Below are 23,317 nucleotides of genomic sequence, written 5' to 3'. Positions count from 1 at the left end.
ATTGATGCCCTCCACACGTGTCCCCACAGCTCTGCAATGTCTTTGTTTATTGGTCTGTCTCCTCCACCATTCTGGACACTGAGGGCAGGAAATGTAACACACATTTGTCTTTTCTGTTTCCTTTTTCCTTTTCTTTCTCTTCTCTTTTTTTTTTTTTTTTTTTTTTTCTATAACAACACTCACTTCATGGCAAACCATGCTGGCACCTCATTCCATGTGGTGTGGTTGATAAAGATTTTCATCATACACATCCTTCCTCTGGTAGGCAAGTAAAATCAGGTCAGATTCTTTCTTCAGGAGATTTTAATCTTAAGGGAATTAACAGAATATCAAAAGAGTTTGAAACTGAATCATTCTTCCAGCAGAGTTCATTTTTTCCTACTTCCATTATCCATTGACCTGTTCTTGTTCCTCTCTTCCCTGGGATGTTCAGTCCTTCCTTGACTTTGCAAACTCCCCAATACTTTACTTACAAAAAAAAAAAAGTAAAAGAAAGAAAGACGATTGGAGCCATTTCTGTAAAAACCAAGGATTTTATCTCATTCTGGGATCAAATCTTTTTCAACTTTGCTATCAGTTACAAAGTCTGGCATGTGGTAAATTCTGGGGACAAAATACTAAATGTTTATTCAGTGAATAAATTCCTCATCAATGCTAACTTTCATTCTGTAGCATTCCTGACAGATAACCATCTCTCCTCTTTACGCTAGAATGCCATCAACTTCGGAGGGCTCAGCATCTCACTAGGCAGCTCAGGCTATCTGGAAAATTTTCCCAAATGAATTCTATCACATATCCCCAGTTGTTTGAAAGTTCTTCCTAAATGAGTTAAAATCTTGCTCACATTAACTTTCCCCCTACTATTCCTTGTTCTTTGCTGGGACCGTGAGAATTCTTCCATCGATAATTTCAGAGTCAGGGCTAGCAACATCTACAGGGTTTCAAGGCTTGCTAAGAGGTCTCTAAGGGATAATAATATCCCACATTTGAAAGGCAAATGACACCTAGAGGGTTTTCAAAGCTCTTTCCCAACCATTAGGTAATTTATTCTCACAAAAACTCTGAGATACAGATTGCTGTGGGATTACTAGTCTCCATTTTACCTATCAGGAGACTCTATCCCAGAAAGATTGTATAATGTTTTTTTTCCAGGTCACACAGTTAATAAAGGGCAGAGTTAAGACTCAATGACTGATGTTTATGGCTTAATTCTCTCACCTCCTCAATTGTACCATGGGTCCCTTACCACAAGGTTATAATAGTCATCTCCAAAACGAAGATATGATTTTAAAGGGATTTACTGCTCCAGCCACTCTGCTGCAGGTCAGCTTAAAATACTTGCTTGACCTCCTCAATCATCTAAGAGAGGTATGATTATTTCTATTTCACAATTGAAGACACTGAGGCTCAGAGCAGGGAAGAGACTTGCCCAAGGCCACTAGGTAATAAATGTCAAAACTGACATTGAATCCAGGCAAAAAAGACAGACATCAGTCATACTAGGAGTTGGCTCATGCTGTATGAGCAGCCTAGCCCTGTACCACAGAAGCCACCATTAAGTCCCATTTTGATGTTTCTCTCATGTGAGTTTTTGGACCTACACTCTCAGCAAGGACAATAGCCATTTCCTTACCCACTATCCCTGAAACTCCTGAGGCCACTTTGTTGCTCTCCTCTCCCAAATTCTAAAGTCTTTCTCTGTCCCTCTCCCCACATAATTACATTAACCATTCACAAAGTTTGGGTGGGTTCTTTGGTTGCTGAATGACTTATGGGGAAAGAGGGAAGACTGGCTACACACACAAGAAACATTCAGGTCATTTTTATTTCTCCATCCGTGGGCAGCATCAGCCTAACCTGGAATGTGCATCCCACAGCTGCATTAAGACCAATAGAAAACATCTGTATTCTGTTACACTGTTTCTCCCTTAGACAACACCCCCCTGCCACCACCAAGGGAATGGTGTTTTCTTAAAGTTCATCTGCAAGGTTCTGTTCTCAGCACTGACAACACTGTAAAATAATGGTAAAGTTAATTATTGGCAAGTTAAAATGGAAGTGCTATCTAAATTCTTAGGACATCCACATTACTATAAAATGAGTTCATTGTGATCAAAACGATTAATAACATTTCAGTAAATACCAGAGAATTAAAATCCTGAATACCAAGAAGGTTAAAGTCTCATCATCATTAAAGTACATCAAAGAAAAAAGTGAGTCTTCTCCTTATCTGCTTACATTAGGGAAAAAGACGCAGAGCAAATAAAGAAAATCATTTGAATCTTGGCAAATACTGAAATCTAGAGGCTCATTTTCTTATTTATGTAGCATTTAGAAGCAATACATATTGTACTGGAGGAAAAACAATAGCTCATGTGTAATTTTAACAAAATAGACAGACCAAAAGAACAGAATTGAAAGGCCAAAAATAGATCCACACATATCATAACATTTTAGTGTATAATGAAGAAGGTATTTTAAAACTGGGGAAAAGGATAAATATTAAATAAAGGTATTGGCACAACTGGTTCATCATTGGTTGAGGGAAGATAACTACCTTATATCTTACCCCTATAGTCCAGAACAAAAAAAGTAGATAAAAATACATATGTTTGGCTGGGGGCGGTGGCTCATGCCTGTAATCCCAGCACTTTAGGAGGCCGAGGCAGGTGGATCACCTGAAGTCAGGAGTTCGAGACCAGCCTGACCAAAATAGTGAAACCCCATCTTTACTAAAAATACAAAAAATTAGCTAATGCCTGTAATCCCAGCTACAGGCTAAGGCAGGAGAATTGCTTGAACCTCGGGGTGTGGAGGTTGCAGTGAGCCGAGATCGCGCCATTGCACTCCAGCCTGGGCAACAACAGTGAAACTCCGTCTCAAAAAAAAAAAACAAAAAGAAAAACAAAAAAAAACCATGTTTATCATTTCAAAAAGAGAAACCAGAAAAGGAGAAATTAATAAATTTGGTAATATTTAATTTAAACCAAGTGAAAACATAAGTAATAACCTGGAGAAAATATCAACAATATTTTGGAAAGATAAAGGATAATATCTTTGATTATTTTTTATATGTAAATGATATATTTGATATATAAGGAGCTTCTACCAATAAAGAAAAAGACAAGCTCTCTGATATAAAAATGAGGCTGGGCACAGTGGTTCACCCCTGTAATTTCAGCACTTTGGGAGGCCAAGATGAGCAGATCACTTGAGGCCAGGAGTTTGAGACCAGTCTGGCCAACATGGAGAAACACCATCTCTACTGAAAATACAGAAATTAGCCAGGTGTGGTGGCGCATGCCTGTAGTCCCCGCTACTCAGGAGGCTGAGGCAGGAGTATCACTTGAATCCAGGAGGGGGAGGTTGCAATGAGCCGAAATCATGACACTGTACTCCAGCCTGGGCAACAGAGTGAGACCCTGTCTCAAAAAAAAAAAAAAAAGCAAAAGACTTAGAAAAGAAAAGTTGCCAATGCAACTATGAAAATATTTCCCCTTCAATAGGGGGAAAATAATGCAAGCTAACATAACAATACACTTTTTATTTTGGTGAAAATTTTAAAAACCTTATAGTAAGCAGTATAGGAGATAAATACACCCTGTTAGACTCTGCTGAAAGAGGACAAATTGGCCCAAAATTTATGAAAAGCAATTTGGACTGAAAAATAAATTATATACTATTTTAGTTTGCTAGGGATATCATAAAAAATAACCCAGACTAAGTGGATTAAACAACACAAATTTATTTTTTATGGTTCTGGAGGCTGGAAGTCCAAGATCAAGCTGTCTGCAAGTCTGGTTTCTAAGGCTTCTCTCCTTGGCTTTCAGATGGCCACTCTTTTGCTGCCTCTTCACGTGGTCTTTCTTCTATGCACGCCCATGCCTGGTGTCTGTTCCATTTCTTATAAGGACACTAGTCATATTGGACTATGGCTTCACCCTTATGATCTTACTTAACCTTAATTATTTTTTTCTCTTTTTTTCTTTTCTTTTCTTTCTTTCTTTATTTATTTTTGAGTTGGAGTCTTGCTCTGTCACCAGGTTGCAGTGCAGTGGCGCCATCTTGGCTCACTGCAACCTCTGCCTCCTGGTTTCAAGCAATTCTCCTGCCTCAGCCTCTCAAGTAGCTGGGACTACAGGCACACGCCACCATGCTCAGCTAATTTTTTGTTTGTTTGTTTGTTTGTATTTTTAGTAGAGATGGGGTTTCACCGTGTTGGCCAGGATGGTTTTGATCTCTTGACCTCGTGATCCGCCCACCTCGGCCTCCCAAAGTGCTAGGATTACAGGTGTGAGCCACCGCGCCTAGCCCCTTAATTATTTTTTCAAAGGCCCCTTCTTCAGATACAGTCATGCTGGGGGTTCGGGCTTTACCATAGGAATTTGAGGGTGGGAGGGAACACGCTGTATTCCGTTAACACACACACACACACACCCCACGCACATATTCTCACCGTATGATCAACAATTTCACTTCTAGAATATGATTCAGAAAAGCAAACAGGCCACAAAGGCAAAAATCTGATCCCAAAGTATACATACATCTCATCCTAGATTCTGTTTTCTAACCTGAATTTTCCATTTATGTAAAATTGGTTAATTCAGTACTGAATCAAATTCTTTTGAGATGAGATCCAAGAATTTACTTTTTAAAATTTAACTTCTGATACATAGCCACGTGATGGTGAAATTGCTTTGTAAATGACTATGAAATAGGTAAGATTCTGTTGTCTGAACCTGCCATGAAAATGCCAGCGTCCCTTGAATGCAGCGACTCTCAGGGAAGGGCCGCACTGCCTAGTGTGCATTCCTGAGCTGTGAAGTCAGACAGATGTGGCTGGAATTCACTCCATTCCTTATTGGCTGTGTGACCTTGGGGAAACCCTCTACCCTCTCTGATGCTGAGTCTCCATTATCTGAATAAGGAGGAAAACAATACCTTTTTGCAGAGTGGTATAATAATATTTAGAGATAAATTAAGAACAGGACCTGGTGACTGGCACATGTGAGATGTTCAGAAAATCAATATTATCTCCTTATGATCTCACCACAAATGTTCAGGGAGGGAATGGACCAGCCAAAATTCATAAAGCAGTACCAAGGTGTGGTAATACCCAGATCAATGTCATTTTAGGGAAGTTGACATTCTGACTAGGGTCAGTGTGTCCTAGAGCAATGGTACAGGGTGCTGAGGCAAATGGATCTCGGTTCAAATCCTGAAACTGCCAACTAAGTGGATAAATCTAGGCAAATAGCTTGACTTTGTCAGCCTCAGTTTCTTCATCTGTAAAATGGGGTTGATAATATCTACTTCACAGCATCACTATTAGGCATAAATAAAATAACCCAAGTATGATGCTTTTTACAGTGTCTGAATGTATACATCTCAGTAAGCAGAATTTATTATTTTTTGCCACTACCAGTGCACATCTACCTCAGACAGGTGTGCAAATGTCTGCAGTGTCAAAGGCTCTGGGGAAACCGTCTAGAGCAAAACCTCTGATGAGTAGGTGTAGTGGAGTCTTTCATTCTTTAGAGAATCCTGGGAAGGAAGAAAACTAATAAGTTATTTCATGTAATACCTTTTTTCGCAAGGATCCCTAGCTACAAATACACTCTGTGATGTTTTTCTCAGATAAGTTACAAATAAGCCCCAACTTGCCTTGAAAGGATTTCTGCAATCTAATAGGATGAGGTGTTACTCTTGATACTGTGAAATCCCTTTAGCAGAAAGCCTGGGGCTACCAGTGGGGCTGGGCCCTTCCTGAGTGTTGGCACTTAAGGAGGCAGATAAGGGAAGATTTCCAAATAGGAACATCTGGAAATGGAAAAGAAGGACTCTGAGGAGAAAGAGAACTCATTTTTCAAGGCTGCCTTAGGCTATGTCTTCTGGGAAGCCATCTCTGGGCAAAAGAATCATGGATTTGAGACATGACACACAGGATTTTAACAAATGAAGCCACTAGGTCTGTTTCTGGAGCACCCTGGGTTTACTTCTTTCCTCAAGGACTTTGGAACCGGATTGAGAGCCCAGCCAGTCGGGTGACTGTCCAGGGTGCCCCCGTTTGAAAAGCAGCAAGGCCTCATGGAAAAAAAAAATTGGAAATATTATTCCAATTAGCACAGATGCCATGTGGGATTCTTGATATGACTGATGAAATTTAAATTGGTTGCCACGTTAGTGAGGAGTCTCCAGGTCATAGACAATAGAAAACCAAGTTAAACTAGATTTTTTTTTTTTTTAACAGTGGTAAAATACACAGAACATAAAATTTTCTATCTGTAGTAGACAGCTTGGGCTGCCAGAACAAAATATTACTTTTAATGGCAAAAACCACAATTACGTTTGCACCAACATAATACAGGCTTGTTGGCTAAAACAACACAAGTGTACTTTCTCACAGTTGCGGAAGCTGCAAGTCTAAGATGCAGGTGTTAGCAGTGTTAGTGTCTGGTGAGGGCTCTCTTCCTGGCTTGGAGGTGGCCGCCTTCTCGCTGTGTCCTCACACTGCCTTTCCTCTCTGTGTGCATGGAGAGAGAGCTCTGGTACTCTTATGACCTCATTTAACCTTATTTGCCTCCTACAGGGCCCTATCTCTATATGTAGTCACACTGAGGGTTGGGCCTTCAATACATGAATATTGGAGAGACACAGTTCAGTCCATAACACGGTCTTAATCATGTGTAAGCCCACAGTTCAGTGGCATTAGGTACCTTCACATTGTTGTGCAACCATCACTACTCTCCATCCACAGCACTCTTCTTATCTTGCAAAACTGAAACTCTCTACCCATGTAAAATAATGCACCATTCCTTCTTCTTCCCAGCCCCTGACAGCCACCAAACCACCATTCTACCTTCAGGATCTGTAGATTTGACTTCCCTAGGTACTTCATTTAAGTGGAATTATGCACTGTTTGCCCTTTTGTGGCTGACTTATTTCACGTGGCGTAATGTCAAGGTTCATCCCCATTGTAGAAAGTGTCAGAATTTTCTTATTTTTCACAGCTGAATAATATTCTACTGTACATGTAGACAACATTTTCTTTATCCACGTATCCATCAATGAACACTTGGGTTCTTCCACCTTTTGGTTACTGTGAATAATGTTACTGTGACCATGGGTGCACAAATCAAACTAGTTTTTATAAACCATACATGGAAGTTTATGATTGTGATTATGGCAATGGCTTCATGAGTGTACCCAAATGTTAAAATTTATCAAACAGTATACTTTACATATATGCAGAAAATAGTATGTCAATTATTCTTCAAGATAGCTATAAAAGACACACAAAAAAATGAGGATTATTTTTTGGCACACGATGGGGAACTTCAGGACAGCAGTGCCTGTCATGAAGGCCCAAATTACATCATCAGGATTTTAAATAAAGGGTTCCATCAATGGACACTCTGCTTTACTTTACTTCTGTAAGGTCAGCTTTTCCTAAGTAGCGACACACATGTGGCACAACCCTTGGCTAACCTTGTCCTTACAACTAGGAATCTTAGAGGGGAAAGAATGCCATATTCCCAAAAGTTCTAGCAGAAGTCTTAGCAAATGCTCTAATTGGTCAAACTCTGAGCCAATCATTATGGTTACGGAGAAAGCTGTCCTCTAACTGGCCAAGCCTGGGTTGTATGCCCTGCCTATGATGGACAGGAAGGATGAATACCATGAACTACTCAGAAAAGGTTCCCCTAAAGAAAGAGGGGTTCTGTTATCAGAAGATGAAAGGCAGGCAAAACTGAAGATGAATATTACTGCTCTACTCCTCTGAAAGAGACTGACTTCCCCTTACACGGAAATAAAAGTACATGATTTGCTAATGACCACTTGCCCCATAGGGTATTCTTGTGCTCTGCATATGAAAGCTATGAAAGATTTCCAAATAGGAACATCTGGAAATGGAAAAGAAGGACTCTGAGGAGAAAGCACACTCATTTTTCAAGGCTGCCTTAGGCTATGTCTTCGTTTCTGGGCAAAAGAATCCTGGATTTGAGACGTGACATGCAGGATTTTAACAAATGAAGCCACCAGCTCTGTTTCTGGAGCACCCTGGGTTTACTTCTCTCCTCAAGGACTTTAGAACCGGATTGAGACCCCAGCCAGTAGGGTGACTGTCCACGGTGCCCCCATTTGAAAAGTAGCAAGGTCATAAATCTCTTCACCCTGCATGGACCATGAGACCAGCCAACTAGGAGCCACCTGAAATCACCAGCCAAATGTCAGCTGAAATTCTGAAGCAGAATAATCCTAAGCGCAATGCTATTTACCCAGGAAAAAATGATTTCTTTTGTTCTAAATTTTCAACCCAAGACGTTTAGGGTATCAGAAAAATCACAATTCTATTTATTTATTTATTTATTTATTTATTTATTTATTTATTTATTTATTTTGAGACAGAGTCGTGCTCTGTCGCCCAGGCTGGAGTGCAGTGGCGTGATCTCGGCTCACTGCAAGCTCCGCCTCCCGGGTTCACGCCATTCTCCTGCCTCAGCCTCCCGACACCACGCCCAGCTAATTTTTTTTTGTATTTTTAGTAGAGATGGGGTTTCACCGTATTAGCCAGGATGGTCTCGATCTCCTGACCTCGTGATCTGCCCGCCTCGGCCTCCCAAAGTGCTGGGATTACAGGCGTGAGCCACCGCACCAGGCCGGAAAAATCACAATTCTAACACAATTCCAAGTGTTAGAATTACATGTTGAATATAGCTGTTGATTTTCAAAAATCCATTTCTACCCACTTCCATTAAGTAAATACTGAAAAACTGTATTTTGAATATAGTTGCTGTTTTTAAAAAATCTGTTTCTACCCACTTCCATTAAGTAAGTACCGAATAATTATTTTAGAAAAGTCATTGTGAAAGGATATCAGCTTTTTTGGGCCCCCAAATATCTCAATCTAACCCTGGTCCTGGGGCTATCTCTAGATTAATTTAGAGCAAAGCTACAGAAAGGAAAGTGAGCACCTGCTACGTGGTAAGCAGTACACGCAGCCTTGTCCACAAAGAATCATGTATACTCTCCTTCTCTGGGAGGCTTAGAGATGCGGGATAATTTGTCCAGGGTCACACATGAAATGAGCAAGTGGCTGTCCTAAGACTCAATTGCAGGTTCCTCTGGCTCCAAATCCATGCCTTGTGATATGGTTCAGATCTGTGTCCCCCCCACCCCCCAAATCTCATATAGAATAATAATCCCAGTGTTGGAAGTGGGGCCTGGTGAGAGGTGATTTGATCGCTGGTGCGGTTTCTCTTGAATGGTTTAGCACCATCCCCTGGGTGCTGTTCTCATGATAGTGAGTGAGTTATCATGAGATCAGGTTGTTTAGAAATGTGTAGCACCTCCCCACCTCTCTTCCTCCTCCTCCGGCCATGTAGAATGTGCCTGCTTCCCCTTCCCCTTCCGCCATGATTGTAGGTTTCCTGAGACCTCCCCAGAAGCCAAGCAGATGCTGCCATGCTTCCTGTATAGCCTGCAAAATTGTGAGCCAATTAAACCTCTCTATAAATTACTCAGTCTCAGACATTTCTTTATAGCGATGTAAGAACGGACTATACACCTTGGTGTTATTTGTTGTTTTTTTTCTATGCAAGCGCTCCACTTTCACTGTCCTTTAACAGGTTCTTGTTCTGCCTTTGTTAGGCTGATTCTCTAGGTATCACTGGGAGGCACAGACCCTCTCCTTACAGAACTCCAAGGGACACCATTCGCACATTCTTCTGAAAGTCCCGTGTTGAGCTGTGGTGGAGCTCTGCCATGTGTAGTTATTGTTAGGAGGTTTGGCATTGATTCCAGATTTCCTAAACATGGCCTGGCTAACTGCTACTCAACTTCAGGTGTTATTTTAATTGTCACTTCCCTGGGGAAGATTTCTCTGTATCCCTGATGGGGGATTAAGTCAGCATTTGGTTTACTCAGAGCACCCTAACATCAGATTGTCTTCCCCAGCACTTAGCACAATTAATAATTAATTACTCATATTAGTATTTGTTTAATGGCTGTCTCTATTTATGCATCCATTTATGGATTTTTTTTTTTAAAGAGCCGATTACATGCCTGCCAGGTGCTTACTGTCTGAAGCCCTGGGGCTAGAGCAGTGTAGGAGTAGGAGTCCTGGGTGGACTGGGATGTGGTCTGTCTTCCTCCCCATGTATCCTCCAGCTTAGCCAGTGCCTCACCCAGAGCAAGAATTGAAAAGAAGGAAGAAAAAAATGAAGAAAGGAGACAACAATATTATTATGTTTCAGCCATATTCCATCCCCTTCCTTTGTGGGCTCTTAAAAGGCTGAATCTAGTCCTATTTCTCTCTGAATCTCCAGCACTAAACACAGCGCCCGGATAGAATAGGAGCTCAAAAAATACATACACTATTTAATGAATCAATGAATGATTCAAGCAATCAATTTAATTTGGCATATGCCTTCCTTGTAGGTGTGCCCATTAATTACCAATTACCAATGTTTACATTCCAGTGCCTAACCATTTTTTTGCTGGCTTCTATGAACTCTCTGGGATGAGAGAATTGGTTTCTCAAATGACTTCCCGCATAAATTAGCCCATCTGAAAGTGAGTGTTTATCCCGGGCTCTTTGAAATTCACATCATTCGCACCAACACCCCCGCTCAGCTCAGACAGTTCTTTAATTCCAGTCACCTGGGATTTCTTCCTACCTTTGTTGCCAGCCCCAGCCTAACGCCACTTATCTTATCCACCTGGATTTACATATCAGAAAGGCCTAATCAAAGCCTGCCTGATTGTCACATCCACCCTGGTTACAAATCTGCCATCTAATCAAGAAGCCATACAGCGAATCAACATGCCCTTCTTTCTGAAATCTCTTGCAGAAAAATGGGAGAGCAGGAGTCAGAGCTGTGAACAAGGATGGCAAGAGTCAACCAGGGGAAAAATTCCCTTCCTAGCTGTGTAGCACTGGGAAGACAGGGACAAGGCAAAATGCTTTGTCTGCAGTTTGATACAACAGTGAGTGTGGGAGAAAAAACTAATGCGCACAAAGTAACACATTTCTAAACTATGGGGCCTAATGGCACCATCCTAAGATTCTCTGGGTCCACAGGGCTACGAAGCTAGAATCAGAGATCCTTTATTCAGTCCAGCATCTGCATTGTACATTTTACGAGCTAAGTCAGGTTCTGAGAGATGAATAGCTAACAATAACAGGTAACTTCTATTGCGCCCTTAGAATGGGCCAGCCTTTTCAGGCATGGTCTCATTGGGTCCTCACTGCTAATTTTTTCTTTAATACAAGGAAGAAAAAAGAGACGTAGCAATACCATTTTCCCACAACCATAGAGTAAGTAAGCCGTGAACCCAGGACACAGACTTAGATTATTTGTTCATTCAGCAAACTAATTTTTTTAAGTCTCCTGAATGGCACATCTTAAACTTTAAAATATGCCTACAAGCCACCTAGAGATTTATAAAAATGTGTTTTCTGATTCATTAGACCTTGGGTACATATCCACATTTTTATTTATTTATTTATTTTATTTTATTTTTTTATTTTTATTTTTATTTTTTTTGAGACAGAGTCTCGCTTTGTCGCCCAGGCTGTAGTGCAGTGGCACGATCTCGGCTCACTGCAAGCTCCGCCTCCTGGGTTCACGCCGTTCCCCTGCCTCAGCCTCCCAAGTAGCTGGGACTACAGGTGCCCGCCACCACGCCTAGCTAATTTTTTGTATTTTTAGTAGAGACGGGGTTTCACCGTGTTAGCCAGGATGGTCTCGATCTCCTGACCTCGTGATCCGCCTGCCTCGGCCTCCCAAAGTGCTGGGATTACAGGCATGAGCCACTGCGCCCGGCCGGTATCCACATTTTTAATAAGCTCCCTGGTGATGCTGCCCATGCACAGACCACAGATAATCCTGACTCCGTTACTCCTTTGCTGTGTGCCCCTTGGCAAATTACTTAATTTCTGTGAGCCTCAGTTTCCTCCTTATAAAATAGAAATGACACTAGAACCTGTCTCATGGGTGTATTTCAACAGTTAAATGACGTACTCTATATAAAGCTCTTAGCATTGTCTCTGGCCTACTCAGCAAGGGAGAAAGCAAGCAGCAAGTGTCAGATCTTATGATTTTCATAAAACCCATACCGGGCACACTGTGCTGGGAATACAGAAAGGAAAAGACACCCTCTCAAGGAGATGCCATCTAGCAGGGAGGCTGGTGGGCTGTATGGGCAGTGACGGGTGCAGCTCAGAAGACAACTTACTAGCCTGAGCATGGGAATCAGAGAAAGCTTCTGAGAGACAGTCTTACTTCTGCCACCCCAGTCCACATGAGAGGAAAAAAATCACAATCAAGTGGCCAGTTGAGCAGGTTTACATCCAGGGGCTCAGCACCCTTTAGGAGCTGATAGGATCGAAGATTAGCTTCACCAATTCCTGCCAAAGGACTCTTGCTGAGGATTTCATGAGGTGTCAGATTCCCCCTCCAGGTTCCTGACAGCCATTTGGTTTCTGCCAAGACTGTCAACTCCCTTAAATATTAACACAAACTTAAGCCTATCTCCTGAGTCCCCCCGGGCATGTTTTTATTTTTTTTCTGCACCCCTGTAGCCTTCTAAATTCTACCAGCCACCAAGACCCACCTTAGAATTCATACCCACTAAAAGTGAGGGTTGGTTGCATTTTAAAGCCTTCATTATTAGAGCTGATGCTTCCTGGTTGATTTGAGCTTTTTTTTTTTTTTCTAGAAATGAAGCTTAATAATTTTTTTTCTATAATTGAGAAAACAGAAGCTAAAGTGAAATGACCTATGAGCAAATGGCAGAACCTGTACTAAAAACATATTTCCTTATGCCCAGCAGGGCTCTCTCTCTCACAACCCTCTGTTAGAGAAAAAAAGCACAAAGCAGGGCTACAGACTCCACTCTTCCTTCCCTAAGGAATCTCAGAAAGCTGATGAATGCATTTGGCATCCTCTCCAGAAGTGCTGGAAATAGCCTGTTATAGTGCAGGGTCTGGGCTTGGGATTCCACAGCTCTCCCCACGTGGGACCAAATCGACTCTGTCACTGACAAGCAGCAGTGGGAGCTCGAGTAAGTTATAAAATACTGCTGAGCCTCAGTTTTCTAAAATGTAAAATGGAGATAATCGTACTTACTGACAGTTGGGTGTGATGATCCAGTATGATAATATATGTAGAACACCTGGAGAGCAGGTGCTGGCCTGGTCATGGGGCATTTCAAGGGTTTTAAGCAAAGTCACTCATTCCCCAGTTTAAAACTTTTGGTAACAGGCTGCACAGAGCCCTGAGGATGCACATAGCCTGAGGTCCCCAGCCTGGTGCCTGTAGCCCTTTGTAATCCGCACTCTACCCTCCCAGCCTCATTGCTCAGATAGCTCCTCCTGACACTCCATTCTGCTCTCCAGCTTTGCAAAGCAATTTCCAGCTTTCTAAGCTCCACTGTCCTGTCTTCACTTTGGACTGGTGCTTTGCCAGGAGTGTTTGCTAATTCTCTTTCTCCATTTCCTCAATGCCTCATGTCCTCTGGCCCTCTAAAGCTCATTTTTTGGGTCTCAGATCAGGTCTCACATTTGATACCTTCTTGAGGAAGTCCTGCCCCACCTCACCCCATCACCAGGCCATGTCTCTGTGCCCCCTTAGTGATCCTACTAGATTGGGGAGCAACTCACTGTGTTGTGCCATTGTCTACTCTTTTGCCATGTCTGCATCCCCCAACAGGACGCAAGCTCAGTGCAGACAGGAGCTATGTCTGAGGTCTTGTTCACCATCATCTCGCTCACACATTCCAAGGCCTGGTACGGAGTAGGAACTCAAATAATAGCTGTAAATGGAATCGATCAGAGTAACAATAACAGTCTTGAGAAAAATAAAAAATGTCACCACTCCAGGGCGAGCAAGACAAATGGGCTTGTCCCATTGTTGAGATGGAAAGCTTTACACAAATAATTTTATTTCCAGCCTTTCTAGAACAAAGCAGGACTTAAAATAAACCAGCTACCAGGTGCCTGGGAGCAAGGGCACCATAGCCATAGCCAGTGCTGCTTGTGGGTCAGGAAACTACAAGAATCCAGCCTTGTCAGTGCAAAATGCTTAGAGCCCTGGGGGGTCGGGATGGGTTGAGGCAGGGCCTCTTTGAACCACAAGCCCCTTTCTAAATCCCAGTCACTGAAAGCCAGTGCCTTCCTTTCCTAGCGCCTATAGAATTGAATTAGCATAAGCATTGTCATGTAATGAGTTGTCAGGCTGAAGATGTAATTATTGCAAAGCAGCGAAAAATTTCAAAAGTTGAGCTTTAATGGAAAAATGAGATGGGAGCTCTGGCATTCAAGTATAAAACAAACTTTTTAATATTCATTCCTGCTGCACTCTTTGAAATTCACCTTCAGAGCGCCAAGGTGAACAGGGGGAAAAAAGTTCAATAATTTTCAAATCCTAATTATAATTCATCACAGGTGATTAAACAAGGCTGTGGGTATTTGTTGCTCACCACTTGTTTTTTCTTACAGTGGACATTTAATTTTAATTAAAAAGAGTTGTTTTTTTTTAATGATGCCTAGTGCTATTTTTCCTTTTCCATGCAGAGACACTCAATTTTTCACTTTGCCGATATTATAAGATAAAAATTACTGCATACATGTTTACGCCTTTTATTTTGATGGGGTTGGGGGCTATCAGTTCATCCACCTTTAGGGTCTCTATACTTCCTGAGGGAGTCAATCCAGACTCCACAGACTGCCTTTCCAGATCTCCATAATTTAGCTAGCGTTTACACTTCTGAAATTCCTAAGCTTCAGCTTCTTTATTTGAAAAATGGGGGCCAGGTGGGTGGCTCACACCTGTAATCTCTGCACTTTGGGAGGCCATGGCAGGCAGATCACTTGAGGCCAGGAGTTCAAGACCAGCCTGGCCAACATGGCAAAACACCTTTCTACTAAAAATACAAAATTAGCCAGGCATGGTGGTAGCTGTAATCCCAGCTACTTGGGAAGCTGAGGTATGAGAATTGCTTGAACCTGGGAGGCAGAGGTTGCAGTGAGCTGAGATTGCGCCACTGCACTCCAGCCTGGGCAACAGAGCATGACTCCTTTTCGAAATAATTAATTAATTAAAAAAATGAAAAATCAGGATGTTAATAATGAGACATATTTTGCTATCCATGGTAGGTACTTAGGGAGAGTAAGATCATTCTGTCTACAAGCACTTTATAGGGCTGATGACTCACAATGAGACCAAATTATTACATGCTCTCCAAATGTTATTTGTTGTTTTTCTTATTGATAAGTATTTGTTAATTAATTCAACAAACACACTATTTTTTTGTGTGTGTGTACAAGACACTGCGCTAATTTCTAGGGTTTAAAAAAAGAAAACGAACCATGTGCCATCTTTCATGATGAGGATTGATCCAGTTTAGCCAGGAAGACAGACATGAGAACAAATGGGCCTGATTCCATTTGATTCTTACAGAAATGCTCTGAGGTGTGTAGGAGATAGGATTAGAAGTCTCGTATAGCTTTGTAGCTGTGTAATTTGGGGAAAGTCTTTTAACATTTTGAGACTCAAAATTCATTGCATAAAAAGTAGGGTAAATAGTATTGTTTCTACTTTTGATTGCTGTATAAATATTATTTTCCTTTATTTATCATCTTTTCTTCCATAAATCTCCTAATCTGTGCTCAAGTAATACTTCCTAGCTTTTACGTCTATGATTTTCCTTGCCTAAGCACTTTCCACATTTCTGTGTCTGGCATACCTATGCTCACCCTCTAAAAGGTACGATAGATACGATGATCCTTGTGAAGTTTTCTCACATTCACAAGAGAATTCAGTTTCCTTGATATTGTTCCCATAATATTTCTCTGTTCTTGTCCTGATTTCAGCCCAGATCCTCTGGTATACGATGAGTCACTGACTCATTTTCCTCCTAGGTGGTGAGCTTCCTAAGGAGGTCATCCTATCCCTGCTTGGAATAATGTTTCTTGGTGAAGGAGAGTTAATGAATGGATGAGGGTGAGTATGTTAGGATTGCATAGCTGCAAGCAACAGAAATGGATTTTGGTTAGCTTAAATGGAAACACGAACTTACTGGGAAAAGACCAGGTAGTTAGAAGTTTGGCAATGAGGCTGCAGGACCAGGCTTATAGAAAGATGAAAACTAGGACAGATTAAAGTACCTAAGAGGCAAGAACTGATAGACCAAAGTCAGAGGAATCCTTTCCAATGTCTTCCCATCAGTGCTACACAGCATTCTAGATTTGAATGCTGTGTGTGTGTATGTGTGTGGAGGGGAGTGGGGTCTGGGTCAGCCACCCAGAGCACTGAAGGCAGAGCATCTTCAATGTTAGTCCTTCTGACTGCTCCCGAGGGGAAAAAGGAACTTGGGGTGCTATTTCCAAATAGAGGGGGCATGAGTGCTGGGTGGCCCCATATAGCAAATGATCACCACAAACTACATGTGAATAAATGAGGGACTCCCCACAGAGAGGGTGAACATCTTCTGAATAGCCCAGGCTGGAGTGCAATGGCACGATCTCGGCTCACTACAACCTCCGCCTCTCGGGTTCAAGCGATTCTCCTGCCTCAGCCTCCAGAGTAGCTAGGATTACAGGAATGCGCCACCATGCCCAGCTAATTTTGTATTTTTAGTAGAGAGGGGGTTTCTCCATGTTGGTCAGGCTGGTGGCGAACTCCCGACCTTAGGTGATCCGCCTGCCTCAGCCTCCCAAAGTGCTGGGATTACAGCCATGAGACTTACTCATTTCTGTACCCTGTAGGTGGCACAGTGCCTGTCAGTAAGGGATCCTCTCTATTCATCTTTATTTTGAGATCTGGTCTGGAGTTCTTTTCTGGCAGGTGGTCTTTATTTTCCTATAGCCCAGAAGAGACAATTCTCCCTTGAACACTTAAACTCAGTGCCTTCTATCTACAGCTCTTCTGTCAGATAGCATGAGGCCTGATCTCATCATTCTGACCATCTAACAATTATCAGTCTTCTTGTTTGATAAATCAATTGAGTGGGGACCACATCAGGCATTAAGGTGTCCCACAACCATCATCCCAGGTGGGCAGGCACAACCGAAGTGCCCTGATCCTGTAGTCCTTTAATTGGGCAAATTTATAGTTGTGCCTTTTACCCCTTCCTATTTTGTATCAGTTTCTGAAGCTTCATTCTCCATTAAGATCAAGTTTACACAAGAGGCTCGAAGCAAAGCAAACTCAAGTCAGACGTTTTTGGATGGAACCCAAAGGCCCTGATAATTCACAGGTGAAGAGGATTAATTTCATTGCTATGCTTCTGACACACCCCTTTCAAAGTGGTTTAGCACTGCTGTTTAGTAAATGTTATTCGCCTCCTGCTTCTGGTACCAGCCACATCTGCATATTCATCAGAAATGTGCGCACAGTATTAAACCCGACCGTTACCACACTTCTCATTCCCAAATCCCTCTATGAATGCTGATACCTGTTTCTCTAGCTGCAGCCATAATTTTCTCAAGGTCAGCACGTGCTGGCGTTTCCCCGGGGAGCTGGGGGCCTCCACTGCCCTGAAGAAGCCATGTGCTGCTGCTTCCTGTCACCTCAATGGGTATGACTCCATGTGACTTCAGTGTGTCTGATGCGAGGTGGTGTTTGTGGAATGCACGCATGCCAGTGAGAAGGCTTGAAGTGAACACTGGAAGTGGAGTCAAAAAAGCTGGTTCAAGTCTAGGCTCCAAAACCTGATGCAAGTTGCTTCTAGCCACACTGAGCTTCAACATCCTCATTTGTGAAACAGAAAATAAGTTATCTGTGCTGCTGTGTTTACTCCATGAGATTACGTAGGTGAAGGTGTCACCTTTAAAATTAAGTAGAAAACTAACAGGTTTTGAAATTTATTTCTTGTTTTATTATCAAAGAAAAAAAGAAGAAGAAGCCCATGCTAGCCACATGAAAGAACAGGGGAAACAGAGACAGTCACAGTTTCCTGGTTAGTTCCCAGCTGTTTAAGTTATTAAGGAGACCTCAGACATCACTTTGTAGCAGATACTTCTCCGATGTACTTTTATGAATCACTGACCCACAGAGCCAGAAAATGTGGCAATAATAAATACAGTCACTAAGTTTTGGGGCAGCTGGTGATGTCACAGTAGAGAACTCCAACATATTCAACCTCCACAGGTGTTCACTTGAAGCCGCTTCACTAGGGTTCCTGTGTCAGGGAGACATGGCCACTCCTCCGCATGGAGGAAATGGGCCTCCATTCTCGGCAAAGAAGTCCCTCTTCAAAAATCCTGTTCCAACCTGTGATAGCTGAACTGTCACATGTTCTTAGTGTTGGTGAGACCCATAGGAGTTGTGTAATCAATTTTTACATATTTTCCTTGCTAGTTGTTACCCAGACCTGGGACCTTACTTGAAATATCCTATCTCTTGTATCTTGGTGGCTTGGACAGCTCTTTCCAAATAACATATGATTATAAAAATAAATAATAAAGATAATCCTTAATAATAAGAATTGCCATAAAGAATATAAAACAGGCTAATGAAATAAAGTTATTTGGGAAGTGGGGTGCACGAACCACTCTGGGGAGATGATGTTTGGAAGAAGAACTTTAAAATGAGAAGGAGACAATGAATCCTGAGTTGAAATAATTTTCTTTCCTCTTTATTTCCTACTGTCTTTCCATGCCTAGTGGAGCATCTATCACCATTGGCCTGCTCCCAGAATTATTTATTTCTGTCTTCCCAATAGATTGTGAGCCTGGAGGGCAGGAATTATCATTTATCTCCACATTCTTCTAGGGTGTTGGTGTTGCTTGTAGCAGGTGTTCAGTAAATGAGTGCTAAGTAAAATGCAGATCACGTTGAGAGTAGATCAGAGGCCTCTGTTTCACATGGCTATCTACCCAGAAACTGTCAAGGGTCTGGCCCTTCAAGGACATACAGTTAACTATAGGAAGAAACCAAACGTGCGACCCATCCTTTACAGCAGTGTTTCAAGGGTTGGCACCAGAGAGAAAATGCTGCAGCCCTATTTTAAGTGGAAAAGGCTTTACTGACACATTTTCTTTACTCCAAGTGCAAGTTCCACTTCTTGCCATGGACTGTGTTTTTATGAGAATTCACTTCCATATTGCCTAGATCCAACAGGTTTCTTACGATCTTAAGAACAATAGAACAACTGAATTCTTTATTCAGTTAGTATCACTGAACACTGATGTTCTCTTCTAAACACAGTTTAATCCCTAAAGTGAAATCTTGATTGATGGCCCTGGGTACCATACTCATGATTTGCATTTTTTTTTTATTTTAAACAACCAGTAATCAATTTATTAAGACAGTTGACTTAAGCATCTGCAACGGTGACTTCCACCTCAACTCCTGGCTCAATACTGATGGAAGTAAACTGCTTAACAATCTCAGAAGGACTGTGCAAGTCAAAGAGTCACTTGTGGATTCTCATCTGGAAACGACCTCATGTCTTAGAACCTTCACCACAAGGGGTTTTTCTTGTAGTGATTCTCAGAATCTTGGTAGGTATTCAAACTGGTCCTTTCCCTTTGAGATTCTTTTCCTTTGCTCCTCTGATCAAGTCAGCACATACCATCTCCTGGGATTTTACACTGCGGCTCCTTAGAGTGATTCAAATTTGGTGAATTGCCACCTCCGGCCCCATGAGTGTTTTTTCGGTATTTTTAAAAGTCATGGAAGCTGTGTGGCTTCCTGATCAACTTGTTCCTCAGTGAGAGTGAACAGTGGTGAGCCAGGAGCAGGAGTCGGCGGATGACAGCCCCACACCACTTGCGACCGCATTGTCCGCAAAGAGCAATTTGCGTTCTTATCTAAAGTTCTTCAGTCAGCCATCCATTCTAATCCTATATATATACACATTATATGAGAGATATAATATATGAAAGATATAATATATATGAAATTTATATATATGAAATATATGATATATATTATATGTGAAATATATATGTGAAATATATATGTGAAACATTTATTAGATATGAAATATATTTATATATATATATATATATATATAGAGAGAGAGAGAGAGAGAGAGAGAGAGACGGATTTTCGCCCTTATTGCCCAGGCTATAGTGCAATGGTGCGATCTCAGCTCACTGCAACCTCCACCTACGGGGTTCAAGTCTCCTGACTCAGCCTCCAAGTAGCTGGGATTACAGGTGCCTGCCACCACGCCTGGCTGATATTTTGGTATTTTTAATAGTGACGGGGTTTCACCATTTTGGTCAGGCTGGTCTCGAACTCCTGACCTCAGATGATCCACCTGCCTCGGCCTCCCAAACTGCTGGGATTACAGGTGTGAGCCACCATGCCCAGCCTAATCCAATATTTTTCATGACATATTGGTGAATCATTAAATCAGTTTGGTGAGTTTTGACCAGAATTTTATTTAAATTAAATTGAATAACACAAAATATCATAGTCTATCGAAGTTAAAGGTGTGATTTTTTTAGTTGTGTTTGGTTGTATGTGTGCATATACTGGGTCATAGTCCAAAAGGTTTAAAAGTTACTAATGTGAACATCTCTCCAATTATATTCCCTACCAGTCACACATTTTTCTGTATGATGCCTTCATCTTTTATGTGCAAACATTAGTTTTCTGTAATGCCCAATGTGACTTAACATGACCAAACTGAATTCTTTATCTTCTCTTCAAACTTGTTCTTCCTTCTGCCTTTCCTATTTTTAAGAGTTATTGTCTGGCCGGGCACAGTGGCTCACGCTTGTAATCCCAGCACTTTGGGAGGCCGAGGCGGGTGGATCACGAGGTCAGGAGATCGAGACCACGGTGAAACCCCGTCTCTACTAAAAATACAAAAAATTAGCTGGGCGTGGTGGCAGGTGCCTGTAGTCCCAGCTACTCGGAGAGGCTGAGGCAGGAGAATGGCCTGAACCCGGGAGGCGGAGCTTGCAGTGAGCCGAGATCGCGCCACTGCACTCCAGCCTGGGTGACAGAGCGAGACTCTGTCTCAAAAAAAAAAAAAAAAAAAAAAGAGTTATTGTCTACCCAGTCATGTAAAATCTTTTGAATTTGATCTTGGAAACATACCTAAAATGTATTCCTTTGCATCCTATTCAAAAGCCTATGCCCTAGGTCAGCCTCATCATCTCTTGCCTGACCATTGCATTTCTCCTACCTTAGGTCTTTCCGGTTTGGGTTAAACCCCACCCAGTTCAAATTTTATTTTACCACTCAAATAAACCTTGTTTATGTAAAGAATTTAGTTGCATCACACACATTTATTTCCTCTTTCTCCCATGATCTCATTAAAATTAAAGAACTAACAAAAAGACAGAGGGGATAATAAATGAGAGAGGGCCCATCAGCACATGAGAGAAGTAAGCAAATTTAAGAAAGTCTCAAGGCAGATGGGTGATAGGTCCTGGATTTAACAGTCCAGTAATGACTGTCGGGAGTGGATTCAGCTGACAAGCACAGTCACCAGCCAGGCAGAGAACCACAGAGGGGTCAGCATTCAGATTTGCCAGGTAAGACAGAGCATGCAACATGGGGCAAAAATAACTGCTGGATAGCCAACGCCCTTTCTTCTTCCTCTACTCCCATATGCAGCTTATAATACCTGAAGACCCAGGCATGAACATACTCAGAAAAAATCTCTATACTCTAGGCTACACCTCCCACCCCCTGGGAGATATGACTGTACATATGTGTATACACATACATATATATACATATACATATGACATATGTAATATAAAATATATACAAAACAGACTATAAATATATTAAAATTGAATGCACACACAGACACACACATACACAATGTAACCTCTCTGGGTAAGTGTCTTTAGTTGAAAAGTAAGATCACCTCCAGCTTTGACAATCTATGATTTTCTCTCCCTTATGTAAATTTATATCTGTTCTCTGGTCATACAAACAACATGCTGTGAAGACACTAAAAAAAAGAGAGAGAGAGAGAAATGCATTGCCCCCTTGCTTGTGCTTCATCACTGGTAGAATTCTAAAGGAATTACCAGTAAAGCTTTTGAATCCTCATATCTGAAACCTTGGCAGGCCAGGAGTAAAAACCTGCACTTATCAATAGACTTGAGTTATTCTCCTTTTAATTAATACCATCAAACAAATTAGTATTAAATACTTGTGATATGCTAGATGTTGGGCTAAATACTTATGTGTGGGATCACACTTAGTATTCAAAAAACTTTTCAGATGAACATTATTATTCCCATTACACAGACAGGGAAATTAAGTCTCAGTGAGGTTAAGTAACTTCTCAACATCTCAGAGCTCAGCAAGTTACAAATCCAAGTTTCTATATTAAATCTACCAGGTCCCAAAACATATGTTCTTAACCCCTACATTCTACTGGCTGGTGGTTAAGCTGTTCTATTAACTTGAAGTCAATTCACTGTGCCTCCGTTTCCTTATCTGTCAAATAGGGGAAATCGTTCACTCTCACCATCTTTAAGTTATTGTGAAGATATGCGATATCGAGCTTAATTCTGCCTTGATAAAATTATGTATCATAAAAATGCAAGTTATAAATATAAATAGCAATTTGAAGGCCTGGGTGTGCCTTACACTCCCCAGTTTAGCCAGGTCCAACTCCCTCTGACCTTACATCAAACCTATTTATACCTTTTGTTCTCAGCATGGCCCCGATAGGCATTTGCATTTGTAATCCCTGGACTAGAGGCTGGAAGATTTCCTGAAATAATAAATACAGTCAGTTCTCCGTATCTGTGAGTTCTGCATCTGTGGATACAACCAACTGCGGATCAAAAATATTCAGAAAGTAAAATTGATGATTGTATGTGTACTGAACATATGCAGACTTTTTTCTCATTATTATTCCCTAAGCAATATAGTACAACTATTTGTGTAGCATTGACATTGTGTTAGGTACTATAAGTAATCTAGAGATAATTTAAAGGATACAGGAGGATGTGTGTATGTTATATGCAAATATTATACCATTTTATATAAGGACTTTGAGCATCTGTGGGTTTTTGTATTTGAGGGTGATCCTGGAGACGAATTCCCCCTCAAATACCCAGGAACAACTTTACAATCTAAAAGGGAAAAAAGAGCAGTTCATTAGATAGTATGCCTTCATGCATTTTCCTTTACTTGCCATTGGCTACAGAAATGGATCCTGGTTTCCTCATCTGAAAATTCAGGATAGATAGTCGCTGGTTTTTTAAGATTAAATAAAGTAATGTGAAGGCACTTTGAAAATTCTAAAAGGCAAAATAAATCTAAAATGCTATTTTAACAAACAACATATTTGCTAAAGTTTCAGCATTATGTCAAAAAATAAA

General features: G+C 41.4%; 1 protein-coding gene and 1 pseudogene across 4 annotated transcripts in view; both read right to left on the bottom strand.

Annotated features, from left to right (window-relative positions):
* DAB1 (DAB adaptor protein 1) overlaps positions 1-23,317 on the bottom strand; it is a 1,047,542-nt gene that overhangs the window by 597,862 nt on the left and 426,363 nt on the right. The gene's annotated exons all lie outside the window — the stretch shown is intronic.
* On the bottom strand, positions 19,269-19,819 carry LOC129458569 (small ribosomal subunit protein uS10-like; annotated as a pseudogene).

Source organism: Symphalangus syndactylus, chromosome 19 (genome assembly GCF_028878055.3).
Source record: "Symphalangus syndactylus isolate Jambi chromosome 19, NHGRI_mSymSyn1-v2.1_pri, whole genome shotgun sequence".
NCBI classification, from domain to species: domain Eukaryota; kingdom Metazoa; phylum Chordata; class Mammalia; order Primates; family Hylobatidae; genus Symphalangus; species Symphalangus syndactylus.
The sequence above is the reverse complement of the archived record's forward strand: the minus strand, read 5'-3'. Positions and strand labels throughout refer to the sequence as shown.